Below are 26,599 nucleotides of genomic sequence, written 5' to 3'. Positions count from 1 at the left end.
GGGAGCAGAAGAGGTGACAGGTAGTGAGCTGGAGGACAAGATCCTGTTGAGTGAACCCCACGAAGCACAGAGCGTAGGAGGAAGCTGGTGTTAGAGGACAGTCGTGATGGAGAGAGAGAGTGGGAGACAGAGGGAGAAAGGGAGGGAGAAAGGGAGGGAGAGAGGGAGGGAGAGAGGGAGGGAGAGAGGGAGGGAGAGAGGGAGGGAGAGAGGGAGGGAGATGGAGGCAGAGGGAGGCAGAGGGAGGCAGAGGGAGGTAGAGGGAGGCAGAGGGAGGCAGAGGGAGGCAGAGAGAGACAGAGAGAGACAGAGAGAGAGAGAGAGGGGGGAGAGGGGGGAGGGAGAGGGAGACAGGGAGGGAGAGGGAGAGGGAGACAGGGAGGGAGAGGGAGAGGGAGAGGAAGAGGGAGAGGAAGAGGGAGAGGGAGAGAAAGAGAAAGAGAAAGAGAAAGAGCGCTCCCGCCTGGGAGACACAAAGAAAGAATAGAACACGTACCTTTCCCCGGAGGAGAGCGGACCTAGGGCTTGGGCCCCACATGGAGAGGAGCTTTAGGTAAACCCTGAAGGAAGGACCCTAACTGGGACATGAACGCCATCAGATCAGCAGCATAGGAGGGGGGCGACCAAGAAATAAAATATCAGGGTAGCCAAGCCCAAACTCAATTAAGAGATAGGAGAAGTAGAATTGCACCTCTGCACGCGCACGAGGAGAGCAGCAACGAGGATGTCCACTGCTCCCCCTGAACGCACCGGTCTACCAAGCTGACCCCTAGAGACATCTAGTGTAGGCAGTAAGGTCTTTCCGTGATCATTTTTCCACTTGCAAGCCCGCTGGACTAAAAGGGAGGCCAGTATGATAGACCCTGGCCAGAGGAGTGATCCTTCAAACTGGAGGATGTAGCCATCGCGGAAGGCATGCCGGGGGAGATCCCATATGGACGGCCCTGAGGGAAATGTTCCCTGCCCGTCCAGACGTAGGAGAATTGCTGGCAGAGACCAGGAAACATGGGGAAACCGTGACCAACTTTCTAGACAGAATGAGGGAACAATGAGGTCAAGAGAAACAGCCATGGACCGAATCAGGCACCCGAGTTGCATTCTTCTACAAAATCCTCAAAAAAAGGAGTGCTCACCAAAATACAGAGTGGGCCGGATAGTGTAGTAGGTTTAAACACCAAACTTTCGCAGGAAATACAAGCCCACATATTACATTGCTACAGAAAGAAGCAGGTAAAAACAGGAGCAAGCCAAAAGAGACATTGCTAGGGCTGGTCAAACATAAGTTAAAAAAGACCTCTCTCAAGGGGACCACGTTGGCCGCAAGCATGCAATTAGCACCAGTCTTGAAGGGAGCATCGCCGCCAAACCCCAGAGAGTTTCCACCCATTCATGGCGGAAGAGGTCAGGGGGCTGGCAGCAGTCAGACCTCAGAGAGTGCTACTACTGTCACCAAATGGGCCACATGGCCGCCCAGTGCCACCTAAAAGCTTATCATGAGCAAAGATCAATATGCCTGGGCCAGTCCCCACAAAATCCCCATCCACGGAACCATGCCCAGATCAACCCGAGCGCACAGCAGGAAAGCAACTAGCAAACACACTACCACAACATGGACCAGGGCAGGGATGGGTGACTGTCTGGGGAGGCAATGCCTTCACGCAATCGTCCGATCCAAATACGCAGTGCATCCAAGCCCCCAATATGACATATTCACTTCATACTCACTTCAGAAAACTCACCACAACAATAAAGACTAGTGACACAGTATTAGGAAAAAACTCCAGTCTTTACTTGCGCTCAGGAAAAACTCAGGACAGCCGTATGTTCGTTGATCAGGAATCCACACTATAATCTGCCATCTGGGTGCCTGGAAGGGCCTAGGCCCCACTCTGATGCTAGTCCCCCAGGGCGGGGCTGGCTGGCTATGCATCAGGAGAGGACAGGCTGAAGAGGGGGCAGAGCAGCCCCAACTAGTATATAAAAGCATGTACCAAGGTCCCTTTGTCCAAGTCCAATTGGGACCGGTACTAGGCCGAAAGGACCCCATTACTCAATATTTCAGGCCTCCAGCTAGTGGGGGGCCCCCATTTAGTTAAAAACGAGGAGAAGCTTCAATGCCGGAAGGCAGTTTTCCATGCACTTGTGACAATAGTATCTACTGTAGAACTCCATTGTCCACAAAAATTATGGCACAAAGTCAGTATGGAAATTCACCAGGAAAAACAGCGATCTCAGTTTGTTACTCGCAGTCCGTCAGGTTCCAGTCGCGCACCTGACTCCAGTCATAATAAGGACATTCTGCCTCCTCCTCTCCCCTAATGCTTCCAAACATCCAAAGTCTGCTCATCGGATCATGTCCCTCAAAAACAGCGAAAGTAGCGTGTCATCAGGTAAGAAATCCCTTATCAACGCAGTGGGCGGCAGACAGGGCTAGAAAAATCCACTCGCTATTTCAAGCCACATTTAATCAGGACGAGCTATTTTCAGGCCCTACTCACCTCTTTTGGCAAGTTAACAACAGGTGTTCTGCTTGCTCACAATAAAGGTGCCTTTAAATCTTTTTATCTTATCACATTTGATGGCTTTCATAGGCACAGGTCAAAAGTCAGTTTGTCTTCCTACAATTACTTTTCTTTCTGTGACTGAAGTTAGAAGATTTCGTAAAGTTACCTGTGTGACAATAGCACAGTGCAAATCATGTGAAATAAAAGGCTGTAAGATTTCAGGCTTTTTTTCTAACACAACATTGAAGTAGCTAATAAGTGAACAGTTCAACCATTCCGAATATTTTTCACTAGACCCCACCTCTTTAGTAGCAAACTCCGAAGTCCCAACAGGGCCCAAGGGTTCAAGCCAACAAAGACCACAGACTATTGTTTTTAGGACATTTTTGAAAACGACTCCCCCCGGATGCCAGAAAGCTACCAACGATCCCTCCAGACACCATCCCAAAACCTACAAGGTTACAAAAGTTATGTATTATTGCATCTTTGTACGCCATCTATTTAGCATGGGTTTGGCTGCATCCATCCATCCATAGCGAGAAATCTGCCTACCTCACAGGGAGCCTACCTTGACATTTCTACAACGCTTGTGTTGGAACCTCTCCCACTTACACTTACAGTGAACCAAACACTAGCATTCCAAACGCATTATACAGCGCTTTCTTACACAACAGATGGCATCAGTACATGACCACCGTGGGTGCCCAGGCGTCAGCTAGGTTGTGCTATGTCTGCTTACTGAAACCTCACAATGTGGGCACAGACAGACTTTACTTATGCCAATAAATAGCCCATAAGAAAGAAAAATGTCTCATCCATCTATACCTATGTAGGATTAGGGCCAAGATACAACCCAGTAGAGTAGAATCCCACAGAGTAGTGGTAAACATCACCTGGTACAAAACCAACCCACCACACTGTACCTTCTCACTGAGCCTAACAATATTCAAACTGAGCTAGACATGATACACAGGTGGGGTACTTACTATAGGAGAGGACACTGTATGGCCCTGAGATTTTGCAAAAAAGAGATTCTTGGATGTAGCAAAACCACCGTACCAGTGCACAAACATGTCTGCTCCCACCTCAGTCTGTGGCCCCAGGGCAGTCTTATTTAATAACAATTCGATCCAAACATGGAGGTTTAGCACAGGGATACAAGGGGGAATGGGTATTGAATGAAAGGGTTGAATGTCAGCATAGATAACCTATGTCAGTAAATCTGGGACACCGACATAGACGCTGCTAGAAGGGAAGGGGCAACCCCTAATAGACTTAAACTGTACTTTGTGTTTGAGAGGCAAAGGAATGATCCTACTAGACACCATGAAAATTGCAAACCAATTCTGCACGTACCAGGAATGCAATAGGGCACCTCAGTGCTGCTGGATACCTATTGGCAGTGTGGTGAGTCTTCTTATGCACAACTCGTCCCCTGATGGTGGGGCCTCTGCGTCCTTGTAACCATACATATACATACCCGACCCTGGTCATTCATGGAGAAGATCTGCCCAAGATGTTCCAACATCCGCTACAGTAAAAAAAACACTCTTACATCAGGCTTGAGAAAAAACATCTGCTGATTACTTTGGCTGGGCTCAGTACAAGGACATTCCCGAAGAATTTAGAGTGAACGCAGGAGGGTCCATACTTTTCTTCACCCGGCAAACAAAGGCAAACGCCCGCTGGTTACAAATAACCAGGTGGGAATTACTTAAGATCATCAACAATACTGAGCTCCGCCTAAATGCTATCAAGGAAGAACTAAAAGCTATCTGCCTCAGGGTGATGCAACATATATTTTTTGGACTAGTGACCGCGATAGAGGGTGGGGTGTGTGCCAAGATTGGTGGGTCCGGATGTATTTTTATCCCTGGAAATGATATGGGCAGCGGGACACTGATAATAATAATAATCCACATTTGTAAAGCGCGAACAATCACCCGTAAGGGTCTCTAGGCGCTAGGGGCCGTCAGGAAGATTGAGCAAGCTATTGCCCAGAGTCACATGGTGCTGGGCTAATCTACCGCCGGCGCTAGGGATCGAACCGTGATCCCCAGAGTCCAGCGTCAGTCGCCCTGGCCGCGGCGCCACACCTCTCCCTTCTGACTCTTGACAAGCACGCCATTGTCTACAAGCTGACATGAAGATGAAGGGAGGTGCCCCAGAGCAGGGCTCTTTAATGTGTTTTCCTTGCTCCCCGGTGAGTGACCAGGCTGGTCATATCATCACCCCCTACTCTCATTTTAGTGCAGTTTGTGTAGTTTCCTACATGGGGGAGTTTTCTGCTATAAAAATGTAGTCCTCAAATTAGGTAGAATGCAAGAAACTAGGGAGATAGTAACAGACACACCAGAAACATCACAAAACTCAAACATTGTGACTGTCATGAAGTGTGGGGCAATTGATGTAGTTGAAAATTCAACTAGATGGGGGAATGTTAATATTGATAAATACGATTTGATGTACACCATGAAACATGTGCGTATAATAACGATCCTGCATCTCTGTTGTTGCTTTCACCTCATATGACCACCCCCTCAACCTAGAGTTGGAAATACGTGGTCAGGCAGACTCTGCGACCTTGGCCTGAAGTAACTGATTGACAGGTCACAGGTGGGGGGGAGGGGGGGGGGGGGGGGACAAAAACCCTAAGACAAGCGTGCGACCAGGAAAACCCAGATCGATCCCACAAATAGGCAGCAATACCACAATGGGCTCAGGAGATTGGCCCACACCAAACACGTTTGGCCGAAGGGACGAGCAAACCCAAAACACCATAAAGTTAGACACCTCACTAAGTTAGGAACACTCAGCCAAACAGAACACCGCATGTACACTACACATTGCCACTGGACCTTCGCCTGGAGCCATCTGAACTTGGCTTCAGGAAGAAGCTAAAAACCCACCTCTACACGCAGTAAGCCGGGCTGACCTTGCGGTGCGACTCTGCTGATTCCACTCGCCACAGCGCGGGGACACTCCATCTGTGCGTAACCAGGCGCTTTATAAATTTCCCTTATTATAATATTATTATTATTATTATTATGCACTCCCCATGCTGGACATCGGGATACGTACCCACTGGCCAAGGGGTGTACGAAGGGACCTATTGTAAAGGATCTAATAGCTTAAAGCCCAAGACTATAATACAATATTGAAAATATTGTTTCCTCCAAAACATTAGTACCTATGCATTTGATCTAAATTTGCACACAAAAAATCCTAGAGCAAGATGTCATTTTGGGCATTAGAAGCAGGTATGACTGTTATACTTTGACTGCAGAAGTCTTTAGGTATCCTGGGAAAGCATCACATATTCTCCTTCCTTCGAGTGGCAATGTTTTTGTCCTCAAGGGTTTTAGTTGCTTTCATGCATGGAGAGGGACAGGCGAGTAACAGAATGAGGCCAGGAAGTTGGACTACGAATTTTACTCAGGAATCTGTCCTCTTTTTCTTTAATGTCAAATCAAATATTCTGATAATGCACCCATCCCAACAGTTGTTTCTACATTTTATTGTTTGGTTTCAGTCTTCTAAACTATAGGGTGACCCGATTTTCTATCACAATGTCTTTAAGTTATACACTGTATTGCATAATTGAAAGAGAATCCCTCTTTTTATGCAATGACACCCCATTTTTGATGACTGGTATTGCTATTTTGTTTACCCTCTGCGCACTGGGGTACTGCCGTTTAGTCCCCAGAATATGTGCTATGGCCTCTTAAGCATGGGTAAATTGGCTAACTCCCAACTTCCCAGTTAGGCCATTGTATATATATGATGTAGGAAAATACGTCAAGGGCACTGGAAAATTAAACGTCACGTGTGGACTGAAGCATAGGTTGTGCCATTCACTAGGCAGATAAAATAAAGGCTTCATGAATACCTGTATAATCTGACAAATTTTAAACCTGCAAGAACGCCTGTCAAAATAACCCTTTTAGACAGTGAATAACCCTACTTTTAAATATTAAATAAGTGACCCTTAATCAGGCCTTACAGTCTACCAGGCAGGGTGCCTAGTATTATAACTAGAACATGAAAGCATTTAGTGCGGACGTGTACCTACAGTGACTTGTCATCAAAAGCAGTTGTTATTTTACAAGGCTGTAGTTATTCCTATGAGGAAAAATAAAGTTTAGAATTAGTATTCTACTTCTGTTTATTAAACATCCAATTCAGTGGTGCAGTCGGATTTTTAATAGCTACATAGCAAAGGTAATTTTTAAAAAGGTAGACTTTGCCTCCAGTAGGATAATTAGCATTGTCCTGCTAGCAGCTGGACCCTGTCAGTGGTTCACCTAATGAAGTGTGAAAACTAATTCCAGAGCAGAAACAATAGTTAATCCTTTTGGCAGAAAGACCTGGCTGTGTTGTATCGGACTCCAGCTGGGGAGGGTTCAGGAATGTCATGACATTGAAAGGGACAAGAGTGAGGTTTGCCCATTCATTAGCAAGTGTAAAAGGAGACATAGGGAAGAGAATAAGTATTTGCTCCATGTGCCTTCTTTAGGCAGCCTGGCTCCAGCCTAGAAGGATGGGGCAGCACCATCTTAGTGTAGGTGAGGAGAAGTGGACAGCACATTTACCTAAACACATTTACCTAAACACAACCTGGCTGGAACCCCAGCAACGTCCAAGTGCAGAAGGGTGTTGCTATACTGATTTGCCTCAAAATAGTGCAATGAGGGGTAGTTTGAAGTAGAGAAAACAGGATGTGCTTCAAGGTAGGAATAGTTGTCCTGGTAACTTTTTTCTCATTGGTTAGGGAGTGTCCAGGAGTCATCCCCAACCACCGGCTAGTGCATCTTACGCAAACAACACCTCACCCACACACAGCTCATCACCAAACATCTAGACCTACGGAACAACTAGAAGACAACTTGACCTGAAGTCTGTGACCAGGGTGCAGACCTCAAAGGACTAGACCTGGTCCCACTTGTATACTGGTCTGAAGGAGAATCCAAAGGTCAGTTAGCTGACCTCCTATGTGACTAAAGGGAACAAGCTGCAAATGTTCTTTTTCCTGGAGTGACCAGCTGACCAGTAGCAACTAGACCTGGACGGGACCCTGCTGGTGGCCTCCGAGTGGCATTTAGTGACCAGTAGTCACTCGACTACTGGCCACTAAATGCTGTCCATGAGGTTCCGGGAGCCTTAAAAACGACCAACAGGAGCTGCTCCTGAAAGTCAAAAAAGTTGTGACCAAGAGGAGTTTTGTACTTTCAAGACCTCGGGAGTGTCAGCTGGACCTCACTGGAAAGAAGTCTGATTTCTAATGCACTTTGCCAGAACAAGCTCCAGGCTTGCCCCACTGGAACATTTTGAGCTCCATAAAAAGTCCAACTGAGCAGAGGTGTGAAAAGTATCTGCTCTACGAAAGGACTTTGGCGGCCCTGAAATTTGAGTTTTCCCTGTCTGAACTTTTCCCACAAAAACCGGCAACTGCAGCGGGACTTCCTCCAACGGCTATCAGACTATGAGAAGACCTTGCTACTTTATTGAATGCAGCCTGCAACCTTGGCTCTCTGGACGACTTTAACTTCCATTTCAGAGACTGAGCTAGAAGGTACAACATTTTAACATTCATATCTTTGGGTTACTTAATTGAATTTCAGTCATTTTAGTGAAATGTTTTCAATTATCTGTTTTTTTAATTGGTTGTGGGCATTTATTGAGTGTGCTTTGACTTTTTATTTCTTTGGTACTGCTAAATACTTTACACACTTTTCCTTGAGTTAAACCTGTCTGCTTTTTGTCATATCTACCAGAGGTTGATCCCAGGTTTATTTATTGAACTTGTGTTTTGGACGTAACCAGATGTTGGACTTATTACATGTGAAAGGCTCACACCCTCTTCAACTAATAACACATTTATTTACATAAGTGTTTACATATTTTTCTTGAATTCTATATTTAAAACTTGTTTCGTGTTGATGTGTAGTTTATTTGTGTAGTTACTGTTTATAATGTCTTTCTTCAACTGTGTTTTCCAGCATTGACAATTTACATAACAGTTTACTGAGAGTAGGGATTGTCAAAGCCATGAACCATCTTCAACAGTTTTATGGCACAAGGATTCTTTTTATTCAAGTGTGGAAGAGAGATTATTTGTCTTTAATGGAGATAGGATCATCGGAAATATGCAACTTTGTTGCCTACATGGTAAATTCTCCATTCCCCTTCAGGTTCAAAAGGTGAAAGGAATGAGTGTTTGGCAGTGGAAGGAACCACCTCTGGGCCTCCATGAAACAACGTCTGAAATGTGACTTTCACTATGTTTGGAATTACTCTGCATGTCATGAAAACCCTGACAACACTCTTGAGCGTCAACATCGTTGTGATCTTCAGCTATAGGTCGTCAATCATTTTGAACAAACATAATGATGCCCTGCATGCTCTCCAGTTTATAAGTTCTTGAGTGAGAGAGAAGTCTGGCCATACAAACTGAAATTTGAAACAAGGTTCATATTTTACCAAACCTAAAAATAATGCTTCAGCTGAAATGAGGTGGACATAATGGGTATTAATATGGTAGTCAAGAAAAAATAAATACTTCTATTTGAAAAATGCCATTACAGGTAATGTTGTCAAGACGAGGATTGCAAATGCTACTTACCAGTATGCATCTGTTCTTGGCATGTAGGGCTGCTGACATTCATATCTGTGCATAGATCGCCGCCTAGTGTTGGGTCCGGATGATTGCACATTGTTGTCCTGGAAGAGTCTTCGAAGTATCACGAGATAGGTGGCTCCTCCCCTGGACTACAGTGCGCATGGGCATCGCCTCCATCCCCAGATTGTTTTTAGCCATTGGCAGAGATGGAGTGAAGTATGTGAGTGATGACCATGCTATGAGCATATATATATATGAATACTGCAGCTGCTACAGGCGCCGGGGAGGAGGGTGGGCAATATGAATGTCAGCAGCCCTACATGCCAAGAACAGATGCATACTGGTAAGTAGCATTTGCAGTTCGAGGCATGTGGGCTGCTGAATTCATATCTGTGCATAGAATACATAGCAGTCCCTCCATTAGCGGCGGCCGCCCGTGCCAGCTGCAGCAGTCTGAAAAAGTGTTTTGAGAACAGCCTGACCAACAGCTGCCTGCTGTTTGGAGTGCACGTCTACACAGTAATGTTTAGTGAAAGTATGTGTGGTAGACCATGTAGCTGCTCTACAAATATCTTCTAAGGGAATGTTACCTAGGAAAGCCATAGAGGCCCCCAACTTCCTGGTGGAGTGGGCCCTTGGTGGGATAGTGAGAGTGCGTTTAGCCTTAGCGTAACAGATTTGAATGCATTTCACGATCCACCTAGCGATCCCAGCTTTGGAGATAGCGTTTCCCCTTGTGGTGTGAGGCAAAAGCAACGAAAAGCTGCTTGGTTTTGCGAAAATCTTTTGTCCTGTCCACGTAGTACATCAAGGCTCTTTTAACGTCAAGGGTGTGGAGCATCCGCTTCGCCAGCGTCTCTGGGTTTTGGAAAAAACACTGGCAACTCAATTGTCTGGTTCATATGGAATTGAGATACAACCTTGGGTAAGAATTTAGGGTTAGTGCGGAGCACAACCCTGTTAGCATGTACTTGGAAGAAAGGTTCTTGGATGGTGAGCGCCTGCAACTCGCTAACCCTCCGTAGCGATGTAATTGCTACTAAGAAAGCAACCTTCCAAGTCAGAAACTAAAGCTCACAAGAGTGCAGTGGCTCGAAGGGAGGACCCATCAGTCTCGTAAGAACCACATTGAGGTTCCATTCCGGAGCTGGTGGAGTCCGTGGTGGAATGACCCTTTTGAGTCCTTCCAGAAAAGCCTTAATAGCAGGGACCTTAAAAAGTGATAGGTGTTGCCTATTCTGGAGGTATGCTGCCATTGCAGACAAGTGAATGCGTATGGAAGAATACGCCAAGTTACACCGGTACAGGTGGAACAGGTAACAAATGATGTTCTGAATGGAAGCATCGAGCGGGTCAATATTGTGGTTTACACAGTAAACGACAAAACGCTTCAATTTAGCCGCATAACAAGCTCTAGTAGTGGGCTTCCTTGCCTCCCGAATGATGTCCATGCAATCGGGGGGAAGATTGAGGTAGCCGAACTCTAGGACTTCAGGAGCCAGATCGCCAGGTTGAGCTGTTGCGGATCTGGGTGCTGAATGTCGCCATGGCTCTGCGTCAGAAGGCTGGGAGTGAGATCAAGCCTTTGATGCGGTACCACGGAGAGTTCCAGAAACGTGGTGTACCATGGTTGGCGAGCCCACGTTGGAGCAACCAGGATGAGAGTCATCGAGTGCTGCCTGAGCTTGCGTGCCACCAGCGGTATCAGAGGCGCTGGGGGAAAAGCGTACGCAAATCTGCCTGACCAGTTCATCCACATCGCATTGCCCTGTGATTGCGGGTGTGGGAACCTGGCGGCGAAGCTTTGGCATTTTGCGTTCTCCTTTGTGGCGAACAGGTCTATCTCTGGATGACCCCACCTTTGGAAGTACGGTTGGAGTACTGATGGATGTATCTCCCACTCGTGCATTTGATGGCTGTGCCTGCTGAGCAGGTCCGCCATCTGGTTGTCTTTGCCCGGGAGATGCTCTGCCATGAGGAAGATGTTCCTCTGAATGGCCCACTTCCACATGCTCTGAGCCAGATGAGACAGCTGCGGAGAGTGTGTGCCTCCCTGCTTCTGAATGTAGTACATGGCTGTCATGTTGTCCGTCCGGATCAACACGACTTTGTTGCACAGATGTACTTTGAACGCCTTCAAGGCCATGAAGATTGCCATCAGTTCCAACACATTGATGTGCATCTTCCTTTGCTGTAGTGTCCATAGTCCCTGCACTGTGTAGTGGAGTACATGCGCTCCCCATCCCTGGAGAGAAGCGTCCGTCGTCAGGATAATCTGTGGCACCGGCTCTTGGAATGGTCGGCCCTTGCAAAGGTTTTGTGGATTCCACCAATGCAGAGAGTTGTATGCCCGACCGCTCACCAACACTAGGTCTGTCAGTTGCCCATGAGCCTGAGTCCACTGACGTGCTAGGCACTCCTGAAGCGGACGCATATGTAGTCTCGCGTGCGGGACAATGGAGATGCAGGAGGCCATCATGCCTATCAACTGCATGAACACTTTCGCTGGAAGCGAGTGTTGAGGCCTGAATCGTTGGATCAGCGTTTGGATACTGGCGATTCTCACTGAATTTGGCTGCCAGAGTGTTTATCGTCGCGCCCAGATACTGTCGTACATGGGCGGGCTGGAGATGGGATTTTGGGTATTTCAGAGAGAATCCCAGATCGTGCAGGAGATGAATGGTGCGGGACACGTGGTCGGCGCACTGCTGTTCTGTTTTTGCCTGAATGAGCCAGTCGTCCAGGTAAGGGTAGACGAGGACGTTCTGGCGTCGTAGATGCGCCGCCACAGTCGCCAGGCACTTCGTAAAGACCCTTGGCGCTGTGGTGACCCCGAACGGCAGAACCCTGAACTGGTAGTGCTGGTCTTGAATAGTGAATCTGAGATACTTCCTGTGGGAAGGATGCAGGGGGATATGAAAGTATGCATCTTTCAGATCCAACGTAGCCAGGAAGTCCCCCTGTTGAAGCAGAGGGAGTACCTGCTGTAACGTGAGCATATGGAAGTGCTCCGAGAGAATGTACCAGTTGAGGGGCCTGAGGTCCAGGATGGGCCTGAGGGATCCATCCTTTTTGGGGATTAGAAAATACAGAGAGTAAACCCCTGTTCCCCTTTCTTGTAGTGGTACGAGCTCTATTGCCCCTTTTTGCAGCATGACCTGAACTTCCTGCTGCAACAAGTGCAAGTGCTCGCCGGACATAGGACGGCTTTTTGGAGGTATGTTCGGTGGAGTGGAAGTAAGTTCCAGACAGTAACCGTACTGGATAAGAGACTTGACCCACCTGTCCGTGGTGATGGATTTCCACGCGGGCAGGAACTGCTGGAGTCTCCCCCCGACCGGTGTTGTGTGGTCGGGGGGCAGTGACAAGACGTCACTGCTTGTTGGCGGTGGTGGACCTGGAGCTGTTGTTTCCACGTCCCCTGCCTTTGATGTTGTTGCCTCTGTAGCCACCTCTACCCTTGTTGGTGTATGAGGTTTGGGTATTACTTTTATAATACTGTGTGGACTGCGATGCCTGACCCCTTGAGGTGCCTCTGGTATTTGAGCGGCGAAAGGAACCACCCCGAAACTGCTGAGACTGGAGGGCCCCCATAGATTTAGCAGTGTCTGTGTCTTTCTTCATTTTTTCCAGTGTCGCATCCACCTCAGGGCCGAACAGGTGGTCAGGATTAACTGTTTGGTTCAGGATTGTTGTTTGTATATCCGGTTTGAAACCTGATATCCTAAGCCATGCATGTCTCCTCAGCAACACACTAGTGTTGATTGCCCTGGAGGCTGTATCAGCCACGTCCAGCGCACATTTGATGGAAGCGTTTGTGATGAGCTTTCCTTCCTGAATTAACATTTCCCCTGCCTCCTTGTACTGGTCAGGCAAGTGTTGCAGCAGTGTTTCTAGGGTGTCATAATGAGCCCTATCGTAGCGTGCAAGTAGGGCCTGCGTGTTTGAGATTCGTCAAATGTTAGCTGCCTGTGCAGCAATCCGTTTCCCTGAGGCCTCAAATATTTTAGACTCTTTGTCTGGGGGAGGAGCGTCACCAGTGGTCTGCGAGTTCGCCCTCTTGCGTGCGTTGGATACCACCAACGAGTCCAGTGGCAAGTGTCCCTTGATATATGTTGGATCCGAGGGCGCTGCCTTATATTTTTTGTCAATGCGAGGATTGATGACACGCGCCCGAGTGGGCTCTTTGAAGACCTCAGTCGTATGCTTTAGCACTCCCTTGAGCATTGGCAATGTCTTGACTGACTTTTCAGCCACAGAGAAAGTGTCAAATAAAAAGTCCACATCCACAGGATCTGAATGCAGCTCGACATCATGGTTAGCTGCAGCTCGCTCAATCAAAGCGTTGAAGGCTGCCGAGTCCTCCGTCGGTGAGGTCTTCGCCGCAAAGAGCTGCGGTTCCTGACCCGATTGTGGGTCGTCCGGGTCGCCTCCGGCAGACCAAGGCTCATGTTCCTCCTCCGGATCCGAGTACGCCGGATAGTTGTACTCGACCTCCTCATCGTCACCATCCCCTGCGTTGGAACGCGTTGGCGAATGTTCTAAAGCTTGTGGAGAGGCAGGCTCTATCGGGGCCGAAGTACCCGCAAAATCCTTCTTGTTTTTGAGAGGAATACGAAAATGTTCTAACACCGGCTCCGTGGTGATTTTCCTCTTGAGGAGAGACAGTTTCCCGGTATTGGCGTCGATGATGACCTCTCGACGCTCTTCCTCTGTAAGCGGCTGGAGCCGAGGCTTCAAAACCACCAGTGCTGCCTTGGGCGTCGACACCTGCTTCGAGGGCACACCTGCCCCATGCTTCGGAGCGAAAGCCTTCGGCGTCGACTTCGGCGGCAGGGTGAAGCGGATAGGCGTTTGCGCCTTTGTGGGCTTTGTTGTGTGCTTCGGCACCACATCCCCTGTTTCGGGAACCACAGCGTCCTTCCGAATCCGCTGCAGGGACTCCGCGACCTTCTTCGTCAAGGCCGGGGAGGGCTTGACCGGCTCGAGCGATCTCCCCGAGTCGGGAGTCGGGTCTACGAGAGGCACCGCCTTCGGAGCCGACACTTCACGTTCCTTGTCCCCGACGGGCGGAGCCGTGGAATCGCTTTGACGCTTCTTCGAAGCTTTCTTCGGTTCATCGACCTCGACCATCTTCGGCGCCGACGCGGCCGCGTCGGTCGACTTCGTTTTCGGCGTCGACCCCGAGGCCCTCGGGTCGGCCATCTTGGCACGGCTCTTGAGGTCGGCCATTTTGAATTTTTTGGAAGTCGATGCCTCCAGAGCCTTCTGCACCAGTGCAGCTTTCACTTTCTGTTTCGAAACCGGAGGAGTGGATCCCAATGGCTTCACTTTCGTTTTCGTTAACGGGAGTGCACATTAGAAATGTCCGTGACCGGGCCCGGAGGCGGGGCTGCTGGACTAGTAACGAGGTCTTGGGTAAGGCCCGAAGGCGATCCCTCGACCTGGGCCGCATGAAGGGGATTGACCCCTGAGTCAGTCTGGGGGCGCTCTTCCTCCGAGCTGTCCCCCACGGTGGCAATGGCCCCATCGTCGTCCCCTACCTCGTCGCCGGCTTCGTCAAAGTCCTCGTCTCCCGCGTCGTAGGCATCCCCTTCAGACGCGGGGCTAGAGTCCGAAACCCGCATGACATCGTCGTCTTCAACAGATTCTTCGAAGATGTCGTCCGGCGGGGGCGCCGAGGTTGCCGATAACTGGGCCAGGAGTCTAGCGGCCCGACGAATCTTGAGGGTTTTCTTACACCGGAACTTCGAGCAGGCCATACACCTGGCCTCATCATGGTCCGGTGACAAACATTTGTTGCACACAGGGTGCACATCGAGGTGTGAATACTTGGAGGTGCACACCGGGCACCTTTTGAACGGAGTTCGTTCCATGTCTGGAGCGTCGAGTAGGCCCGTCCGCGCCGAGAGCACGCGGATGGGTAGCAAGAGTTCGGAGCTGAGAACAGACAAAACCCGAACGAAACGATACCGACGCCCAGCCTAAAGACCTTTTGGTCTCGAGTTAGAAAAGTTTTACAACTATCGATTCCGACAGAGGGAACCGAAACACATCCGAACCCAATGGCGGAAAAAAACAATCTGGGGATGGAGGCGATGCCCATGCGCACTGTAGTCCAGGGGAGGAGCCACCTATCTCGTGATACTTCGAAGACTCTTCCAGGACAACAATGTGCAATCATCCGGACCCAACACTAGGCGGCGATCTATGCACAGATATGAATTCAGCAGCCCACATGCCTCGAACCAGTGGTTTACACTGGTTATGTGCTGCTCTGAAGATGGAAGTCTGATCTGGTGTAACAAAATAACTTAAGATTCAACATACGTCTGAGAAGTGCTCAATGATCTCTGCTTGGCAATGCTCAAGGTGGGGAATTTGGAGGTTATGAAAATTCTATGAGGAGAACAGAAGCAAACAGAAGCCAAATAAGCATACAAGCCTGACCAATTATGTATGTGTGCACTGAGCCCCTTGTAGACTGATAGCTGTGGAAGATATCAGACAAAATAGATTCCTTCTCATTTACAATGGATTTCTCTTGTTGCATTAGTTCTTTTACACATGTTCAGACTGTTTTTATACAGCCAGAAGGTTAAATGAAATATTTGGAACAACAATTGCCCAGCGCCAGAAACAGCTGGCTCCAGCTTCTAACTCCTTTAGATAGAGTGTTTAAGGCAGTTGTTCAGGGATTTGAGAAGCTCTTCTGCTAATTCGACCAATAAACTCTTAGTCCTGGGTTGGCAACGTATTTGTTCTTACTCAATTAAAAGACAGTGCACAGTGGATTGTGCCTCAGGTGCCTGAGGCTCAAAACGCAGACAATTTCATGACTCTAATGGGCAGGCAATAGTTCAAGGAGAGAAAATCAGAAGTTAGCTAGACCTATCCTAGACATAATTTTCAGCCCTGCAGTTACTCTGGCATGGAAAGTATCTCTTAAGCTGGATATGAATTAGGTTAAAGAATGCTTGCACAGTTAGATTGTCCAAAGCCTGGCAATAAAGTGGAACCTCCAACTCCTAAATCGTGCGATTTTAAGCTCCTAACATATCAGGCGGGTGTTTATGTGGAATGGTACCTCCGTTCCACTGTCATTTCAGTTATCAGTAAAGCCAAATAGTGACACACTTGTCTCACTGCAAATGAATTTAAATGGAAATGAGTTCCTATTTTTCTAAAGCAATAAAGCTAGCTTCACGGCATTGAGTGCTACATTAAGCCAAGGATGTTCTCCCAGGTGCTGAATGGCATTCTAATGGACAAGGACAGTCTTGTGGAAAACCTGGAAATATTTTTTGCTGAACAGCATTTACATTTCTAAAAGGAAGCCAGAGACCTCGTCGGAGACTGTAGATGGGTTTATATAAATTCCGTTCACAGTGAGTAACACCACCACATCCTACCATGACCACTCTACTACTTGTCCAACAGCCTTCCAATAGAATGTCCCTTCTGCATTCTCATCCTCCCTGTGTTGTACATTCCAATCCTCAGCCTAGATAAAGAAGGCATTCCAACAGATCGCCATCCTACACCGACAACACCACATGGAATGAATACACACATGTAAAGCTAGAAACCCCTTCATGATATAAAAACAACTATTGTAATAACATATACTTATGTATCAAAAAAAGTGAAGTGTATATAACATTCATGTTTAACAACAATGTCATCCTTGTGTTAAAATGAAAACATAAATAACTGGAATACACAAATACATTGTGATATGGAAAAATAGTCGTAATACACACATGCATTTTGATGTGGAAACAGTAGTGCATGAAATAGAAATGAATTCACAATAATGTCACCCCACATTGTACTCCTTGTGGCATGCCGGTTCAAGTTGCTCACTTCTTATACAGGTCACACATGGCTCACTCTCACATACTCGCTCAGACGCTTCACCAAACCGAGTGCACACCAAGTCAACATTTTCCCTAGGAATGACAGTAATTCTGTCCTTATTCCAAATCTTTCCATCAAAAGTGTGCAACATACTAGAGGTTTTTCTAACCACCTGAACAGTAACAGAAAATCTGAACTACAGCTAGGTTTCTTAATCCTGAACCAACTACCCACAAATATTCCTTCTAGGTCCGTCCTCTCACATCCACTCACATTTTCTCTGCACCTCTTTCCTGATATCAACCACACTAGACAGATGCAAGCTATCAATACAATGTTTTTCCATTCATTCCCTATTGAGTTTGGACCCACGCACTCGAAGCCACACAATAAAACAAAAGGTGATACTCCGCTAGTGATATTAGGAGTAGTTCTGTATGTTCAAAACGTTTCATCCACCACATGTACAATTAAAACGTTCAACTAATCCATTTCTTCTACTATGGTACAGAGAGATCTTAGTATGCCTGATGTCATGGGTATTCAAGAATGATTTAATTTTCTCTGACCGTAACTTGGTAACATTGTCTCTCACAATTTCAGCAGCATACCCTTCCCTTATGAACACTGCTACCTGCAGACAAAGCGTGCCTTTCTCATTTGAATCAGAAAAGAAAGGGGTATGCCTGGAATACATTCAAGCAAACACAAGGAGACTATGGACACAGCGCTGAAACTTCTCAGAAACTCACCCCCAGTCACAGATCTGGGTTAAATCCATCATCATTCTTTAGCTCACTTCGCCACCTCAGTTTAGACCCAGCTATATGCAAATCAGTCTTGACCCTGTGCTTCATGGGAACAGTTCAGCCTGAACTGCCAAGCCAGGTCTTCCCTGAACCGGAAATAAGCATCCTGGGACTGGTTTTGGTGTAACACCCCTCATCAGCCAGGCTAGCTTGAATCCAGTGGCAAAGTAGGCAGCTAGTCGGGCAGCAGTCTAGTGGTGCAGTCTTGCGCCGGACGACCAGCGCCGCCTTAAAACTAAGTACCTTCCCCTCCGCGCAGCGGACGCGCGCTGCGGACGCGCCTAAGGAGCGCCGAAGGAAAGCCTGTCTGCGCCCGTCAGCGTCTCGGAAGTGGCCGGGCGCGGGCCAGGCTGGGCGTTTTTGCCTTTTATGATGATATCCTATTCCAGGGATATCCTTCTTTCCCTTTGCACCCCCACCAATAACTGCACTAAGGTGTTCCCGAATCCTTCTCGGTCTAATAATAGGTGCCCGGGTTGCGGCAGGTTACCTGGCCAGGGCCGTATTGCCTCCCTCACTTCTCCTCCCAACAGCACTAGCTGCCTCCTGCTGAACACAAGGTCCCTAGCCAAGCACGCGCTCGATGTTTATAACCTCCTAACAGATTCCAGAGCCGACTGTCTGTTTTTGACAGAGACCTGGCTGGGAGAGGGCGCTGGTCCGGATATCGCCACTGCAATCCCCCCGAGCCATGTGATTTATAGGAAAGACAGAGCTAGTGGGAGGGGGGTGGAGTAGCTCTAATCATCAACAAGCGTATCGCCTGCTCTATCCTTCCCTCGGATAACATCCCGGGGTGTGAAATACTTGCCTTTTCCCTCTCACTATCACCTCAGCAGTCTTGCATAGGACTGTTGGTCTATGGGCCCCCGGGCCCTAGGCACTTTCTTTGAAGATCTCCACTCTGTGATTTCCTCACTATGCTTGAGATCTAACCACTGCTTGCTCCTTGGCGATTTTAACATTCACTTGGACAAGTTCGCCCCCCACAGCATTAAGCTTAATGACATCACCTCATCCTTAGGTCTGGTCCCACACCTTCAGTCCCCTACTCATTGTAAAGGTCACATATTAGATCAACTGTTTTCTACCATTCCAGTAGTTCTCACTGCCCTGGCGCCGGTCCTGTGGTCTGACCACCTCCTAGCAGAATTCGAGATCCCTTTTACTACAAAGAGCCCTGATTGCAGACAAAGGGACAAAGTGCTGCCCTCGAGAGCCTTCCATCGAGTCTCTCCAGCCATGCTATTAAAGGAACTAGAGACCCATCCTTGCATGCTTTTGGGCTCCTTGGAAACGGACCTTGACCTCCTGCAGGGTTGGCTGACCCAACGTTTCGCAGACCTTGCCCCCCCCATGCTCCCTAAGACACCAGCGGTGAAATACTCTGCTCCTGGTTTTCTTCGGCCCTGGCAGACAAACGTTGGCAGTGTAAAAAAGCTGAAAGGAAATGGCGTAAACACTATGACGCCAGCTCCAGGGAAACCTATAGGTCCTTGATCAGAGACTATCATCACGATATCACCGCCAATAAAAAGTCCTACCTGGCTAGCAGAATAGAGGAGGCCACTAACTCCTGCAAAGAAATTTTCAGGATTGTCAAGGATTTTATCTCCCCTCCCTGGACCAATCCCAAAATCACGCACTCCGAGTCCTGGATTTGCGATCTGGCTGTTTTTTTTGCAGACAAAATCAAAAATATCCAGCTCTCTTTAGGTGCCTCCAATATGAGCTACACTTCCACCCTTTGGTCTCTGGATCCCTCACCATCTGCGTCAGAGCCTTCCCTTTGCAACTTTCCTTTTATGTCTCTCCAGGCGTTGCTGGACCTCCTCACCAAACTCAAATCAGGCTCTCCCCTTGACCCTTGCCCCGCCAAAACCCTTGCTCAACTGGCCCCTACTCTTAATCATCTCATCAACCCTATCCTTAACCTCTCGCTTAGCACAGGTGAAGTCCCGCAGCCTTGGAAACAGGCACTCATCCTGCCATTACTCAAGAAACCCAATCTAAACCCGGATTCTCATGCCAATTATAGACCCATCTCTCTTCTGCCCGCCCTTGCGAAAGTGGTCGAGAAACATGTCCACACTTCCCTGTCCCACTTTCTTGAGACGAATTACCTACTACATAGATCCCAGTCTGGTTTTCGCTCTAACTTGAGCACCGAAACCGCTCTGCTGATCTGATCTGATCAAGGCAACCTTGGACAAGGGAGGAAAAGTTATGCTGGTGATGCTCGACCTCTCTGCGGCCTTCGACACCGCCCCCATGACCGCCTCCTAGCAAGACTCTGGGAGGTGGGTCTTAGGGAGACGGTGTTCAGCTGGTTCCGGTCTTTCCTCTCTAATAGACAGCAAACTATCTGGGCTCCACCTTTTTCCGCCGCAATGCCGCCTCTGGAGGTCGGAGTACCGCAGGGCTCAATTTTGAGCCCTTCGCTTTTCAACATCTACATGACCCCTTTGGCGGCACTTGCGGAGGGCTTTGGGGCCCAGATCGTGTTGTACGCTGACGACACGCAACTCCTGTTCACCTGCGACAAGGGCCACGACTTTGACGGGACTTCTATTCGGGGCTGCCTTGGGGCGGTGTTTGACTGGTTCAGCCGACACTGCCTAAAATGCAACTCCGAAAAGTCGGAAGTACTCTTCTTTGGCTGCCCCGCAGATCCCAGGTGGAAAGAGTGGTGGCCTGCCGCCATGTTCCCTCCTGACAGTGATTCAGGGTCTGCGGAGAACCTAGATATTCAGGTCGACAACTGCCTCTCTTTCAGGGGTCAGGTGTCGGGCCTGGCTGGCAGATGCTTTGCGATCCTGAGGATGTTGAGGAAGTTCTTGCCGCTACTATCCATCGAGCACAGAAAGACCACGGTGCAGGCCCTGATTGGCTCTCGCCTGGACTACGCTAACGTTCTGTACCTTGGTCTGCCGGAATACCTCCTATCGCGCCTCCAGGTAGTACAGAACTCGGCAGCACTGGCCATCTTTGGCCTCACCAGAAGAGCCAGAGCCACGGAGCTCCTCAGAACTCTTCATTGGCTGCCCATAAAGAAGCGGATCGCTTTTAAGGCCCTGACCATCACCTTTAAAGCCCTGCATAGTATAGGCGCCCGCTATCTTCAGAAGTGGATCACTTCCTACCTCCCTTCGAGATCCCTTCGTTCTTCATCTCAAGCTAGGGCAGTCACCCCTAGGATACATCGTGCTCGCTGCGGGGGACGTTCCTTCAAACGTCTTGCGCCCCTGCTATGGAATGATCTTCCTCTCGCTTAGATCCAGCTCCAATCTATTGGCATTCAGGAAGGATCTAAAAACCTGGCTGTTTCAGCATTAAGTCCTTTTACCATGTTTTCTTTTCACACTGCTTGCGCAGCCTGTTTTTACCCTCCCCTCCTAGACATGTGAGGCTCTGACAGCGCTGGGACACTCCTCGGAGTAGCCGTGCGCTATAGAAGCACCCCAATTAACTTAACTTAACTTAAAGTGAGCAAGGGACCCACGCCTGGGCATATCCTGCCAACTTAGGGCGAACAAAGCAAACCCAAGGAGATGATGGACGGAGCGCTAAAACTTTTCAGACACTCACCCCCAGTCACAGATCTGAGTTGAATCCATCATCATTTGATATGCAAATCAGTCTTGGCCCTGTGCCTCATACATTAAATGCACAATTATTATAGAAACAAAAAGGCAAGCAGGCTAAAATAAAAATACATTAATGATATCATGTTTTCTACAATGTTATTTTACAAACTGTCCAAATTACTGTTTTGAAAAGTTCTAGGTGCCGTTTAACTTTCATATAGATACAACCAACTGCCATCAAATTCATCTTAATACAAGATCATTATTTTGCTTAAAAGGTTGCTACAAAAAGTAAAATGGTATGTTGTTTAACCTTTACAATTGAAACAATCAAAATACTGCACGTGCAGCTAGACAGTCCTGTTCACACAAGTCTCACTATTATAAATAGTGAAGGTATCATTTGAAAAAAGTGTTTGATAAAAGCTTCACGAGATCAAAGGCTCAAAAAAGGAAACAAAAAAAGGAAACATTTTGTACTACTTTGGGGCACTGTAAATTTCAATAAGATGATAACTGTTAATCAGTTGTGTTACAGTGGAGCTAAACATATAACATGAGCTTTATATTAGGCGTCTGACACATGCTACCTGTAGAGCAACCGACTGACACTAGACTATATAATAAACTATTATAAATATTCACTTTTAGTGACATTTTGTGCCTTTGAAAATCAAATACACAGAGGGAGTGGAGTGTTCGTAATCCCGTAATATACTTTCCTGGTCAAAACCCACCTCCTTATAGACCGTAACAGTTCATCCTGAAAAATAGACTAAGGGCCTTATTGACGGTTTGGGATACCCCGTCAGAACGTGACGGATATCCCGTCCGCCACATAACAAGTGCCCTAGACAACAAATGCACATGTAGTACAATGGAATACCGGCCACGTTTGTGACAAACTACCCCATTCGCCAAACTCTAAATAAGGCCCAATGTCCTCAGTACCTCATTGTGAGTGACCTATTCATTCCGTTGTGATAAAAACATCCGAAACAGAATTATGGATTGTACGATATTACCACATCTATTGCTCCCAGGTGTGTGAGTCTTGCACAATGTACAAAAGACAAATACTCCAGACCATCCTTTGTCCTCAATACAAAGCCTGCATCTTTTGTTTACAAGCATATGTCAGCATGGGAACAAGAGTGCTGCATGTTACTCCCCATTGCGTAGGAGAATATAAGGGACCAACTTGTGATTCCCAGGTAATAATAGGTACCAGTGTTTCAGATACACCTGATACCGGTAACACAAGGTGTGGTATTATTACCACTAAATTCCAGCCCACTTAAAATGAAGCCCTTAGCAGATAAACAGTACCAGCAGCACAATATGGACAGACACTTAATGAGCGTCTCACCTCCATAAACCATTTTGAAAAACTGTTGTCAGCAACCCTGACTTGGTGTGCTGGGCCCTTGTCAAATCCAATATCATTTTTTAGCAAATATGATGTACTAGTTTGATTTGAATTTGATCCTGCAAAAAATCAGTCAAATAATAAGGAAAACAAACAAGGTGGGTAATTAGTACATTGGCAGGGTAATGCCGAAATATGCAAGTCTACTATGTGCCAAAGTGTCAAATACTAAGCTGCTACTGTGGAACTAATTGGAAATATTTTCAAGCTAGAAGTAGGAGCAACTAATATTTCTAGCAAGCAGTCACTGCACTAATTTCATGAGGGGCAGAAAGTAATTTTGCTCTTCCTTCTGACTTGAGTGCATATTCAGGGACTCATGCTGCCACAGTGAGCTAGAGGCGCCACATCCCACTGCAAAGTGACATTTTAACACAGTGCTGATCTACTTTGTGTTGGTTGTAGATGAAAGTTTCTCCCAAGTTAATATGTTGCAGAGATGGGAACTATAATCTGACCACCTAATATCTCAAATATGGGCTGGTGCCTAAAGAGTGAATGAGGGTCTGGCTGTGAGCCGGAGCAGCAAGTGCTGTCCACCCCTTAGGTTTTGGGGGGCTGTGGTAAGGGAACCTCAGACAAGTTAAGTCACGGAGGCTATGCAACTGAAGAAGGCCTACAAACATGGCACAACTTTAGGATTGTTCGATGGGGATCTTTGCACTCCACCCAAGAGTGTGCCTGAGATTAGAGAGGATCACCAACCCATTGAGTCCCCTTAAGGCGCAGACAACGTATACTGACTGTCACCAAGATACACAGAACTGGCATGTCTTGAGAGAACAAAGGCATATTAGGAAGGAGAATGTCTGTTGACAAGACATTGGTGACCATGGAAAGATGTTTCATAGTAACAGAAACAATTACAAGATGTATCCTCCAAGAAAAAGGTTGTCAACAGTGTCATATATATGAGAGGAAGGTGCCTCTCATCATGAACACTGAGGCAAAGGGCTAGCCTCCCTGATGTCTAGGAGCGAAGAAACATTTACAAGAAGGGGAGCACTCTGCCAATGCGTACTACGGTTTGATGTGGATTAGATGTTGTTTCCTGACACCATTGCAAGGTTTTTAAATCAAGAAATGTTCTGTTCTGATTCAGCCTACTAAATCACAGTTTGCAGAGTATAGGCTGCCTGTGAGAGGTGCAATAAGCAAATGCAGTTTTGGAAGTGACAGTGACTGCGGTCCCGAGTTGTGTAATGAAAGGGAGACCACACAGAAAGTGGTCAATGTGAGCAGAAGGTGACACTGGAGATGATAGGTATTAATGTTCCCTGGCTCAAGAAGAGTGACTCAACAGAGGAGACAGGTTGAAGCGCAATAAGAAAGAATTACTGGTGTAAACGCTGGTGGCATCCTTGTCGCACCTAGCAAATGTGAGAGTGGTTAGTGGTCACCCGGTGCAAGTCTTCAAGAACGTTAATGATGCAGGTTGTTCTTGGTGATGGTGAATGATATTGGAAAGACCTTGGAATATGCCGGACATTGTGGAATTATGCCAACTGATTAACCAGTTAGCATGATGTCTGCTACTCAGTATTATACCGGGGGTGTGGAAGTCCAAGGAATACCATACATCAGTATATTGTTACTCCCATTCATCATTTTTTTCTTGGCTGGTTTCTTATTTTTTGCTAGGCTTGCACCAGAGGAGGTTTTTCTTTTCCGTATGTTTGATTAAGAGTTACATCTTATATTTGTTCAAGGGACTTAATTTGCTATGCCAGCCTGGTTAATTATAGATGGTAAGATTTACCATAGTAATACCTGTAGGGGTATTAATTTCCCTAAAAAATGGGTAAACACAAGAAACTGGGTCATCATTGCATTAAAGTTACTAAACATTTTTGGGAAACGGCCACTACAACGCGGCCGTTTCCACGAATACTTTAACCACGCATGCATTACAACGCATGCATGGTTATCACCAAAGCCTTTACCACGCATATCTTTACTACGAGGTATGTAGTAAAAGCATATGTGGTAAAGGTTAAAATTTAAAAAAGGGCGCTTGGGGGGGGGTCTCCCCCCCCCCCCCAAAAAAAAGAAAACTCTCCTGAAGTCACGTCGGGATGTGTAGGCAATCGGCATCGTTTAAGAGGAAACGGAAAGAAACTTCCGCTTCCTCTTAACGGCGTACGACGTCACCACGGAAGAATTCGAGGAAAAGGTTATGCGTTGAAGTACCATTCCGTTGGAACGCATGCGTGGTAAAGGCATGCGTTGCAACCAAATGCGTTGTAAGAACATATAACAAACATTTTTTAGGTCTGGAGCTAGCCACTAAAATGTTATATGGGCTTTCAGCCAGCCTTCTTCATGCATTGGTCTGATGTTGAATAGAAAAAGTAGGGGAGAGCCCAAGTTAAAACGCTCTAATAGAAGCAAGTATATACAATTTCACAAACAAACAGTTCCATATACACTTTCAACCTTCACTGGTTCAACAATAGAGTCAATACTCCCTACTGGGCACAATCTGTAATTTGGATCATGGATGTCCACTCAATATTATATACCCACATATAAAAAGAAGTGCATTTCTTTACCAACATTTATTGTGAATTTACAACTGTGACCTTAATTGCAAATTACGTATCAATGTAGTCATTGTATTCTTTTATCACTGTGTTTCCAATGTACATTTAATTTATGGAATACACCTAAAGGTAGTCCCAAATGGAGAAGCGTGGCTCAGTGGTTAGAGGCGGCAGACCCGGAAGCTGAGATCGGCCGGGTCTCGGGCTCAAAATTCCATGGAGTCGACAATTCTCGCTCCGGTGCCTACTCGACTCACGGGGTCACACTCTGCGACTCTGGGCAATAGCTTGCTTAATCTCCACTACGGCCCCTCGCGGTGGGAGGCCTGGCTTTCACCTTGTGGATACCCGGCCGGGGTATCTCACAGGGGAATACCAGGACGGGTTCCCTAAGCAAGCGCCTTGAGACCCCTGGGTTAAAGTGTTGTGCTATATAAATCGAAACACATTTACATTTACATTTACAAATGCACTCAAAATTACTAACATACAGAGATTCAAATATTTTGGCAGATACACCTCTCGTTATGGTAGTCTTGTTATTTGTCTGTTTCGTCATTTACATTTTTCTTCTGCCCAGTAAAGCTCTCCATGCCACTGGAGTCAAGCTATCATGGCTGATAAGGGGTGAAACTCCGACACTGGTCCTAGGATGCTTGTTTCCAGTCCTGGGAGCACCTTGCCTGGCAGTTCGGGCTGGACTGTTCCCATGGGGCACAGGATCAAGACTGATTTGCATATGCCCGAGTTCAAACTGGAATGGCATGGGGAGCAAAAAAACGATGGATTTAGGGCCAGATCTCTGTACTGAGGTGAATGTATGACATTGTCCTGCATTCTGTCCATCAATTGTTGTTTTTGCAGTGAAGCATTAGGCAAATGGCACTTGAGTCACGGACTACCTTTGCTGTGAGAGAAGGAATCCTGCTCTTACACAAGAAGCACATCTGCACGTAAAGTACTCACTCCCCTTTCTGCAATTGGCTACAACAGCGATGTGCCCTTTTTGAGATTAAAAAATATTACGTTTTTGGGTATTTTTTGCGTCTATAGGAGATTGCCCAGTCGCCCCGCAACAATAAAGAAATACAAAAGCAATGACGAAACAACACAAAAGCATTGGCAAAGCGGAAAGCCTGGAATCCAACAATTTGCCAATCCTTGTAAATCATTTTTCTGCTTCACTCCAGGGACAGCCTGCAGAACCTGCACTACCACAGCTATATGCAACAGACACAGAAAGCAAAT

At 47.2% G+C, this 26,599-nt stretch overlaps 1 protein-coding gene across 2 annotated transcripts in view; it reads right to left on the bottom strand.

Annotated features, from left to right (window-relative positions):
- SMAP1 (small ArfGAP 1) overlaps positions 1 to 26,599 on the bottom strand; it is a 1,000,428-nt gene that overhangs the window by 509,097 nt on the left and 464,732 nt on the right. The window lies entirely within an intron of this gene.

Source organism: Lissotriton vulgaris, chromosome 6, assembly GCF_964263255.1.
Source record: "Lissotriton vulgaris chromosome 6, aLisVul1.2, whole genome shotgun sequence".
Classification (NCBI taxonomy): Eukaryota; Metazoa; Chordata; class Amphibia; order Caudata; family Salamandridae; genus Lissotriton; species Lissotriton vulgaris.
The sequence above is the reverse complement of the archived record's forward strand: the minus strand, read 5'-3'. Positions and strand labels throughout refer to the sequence as shown.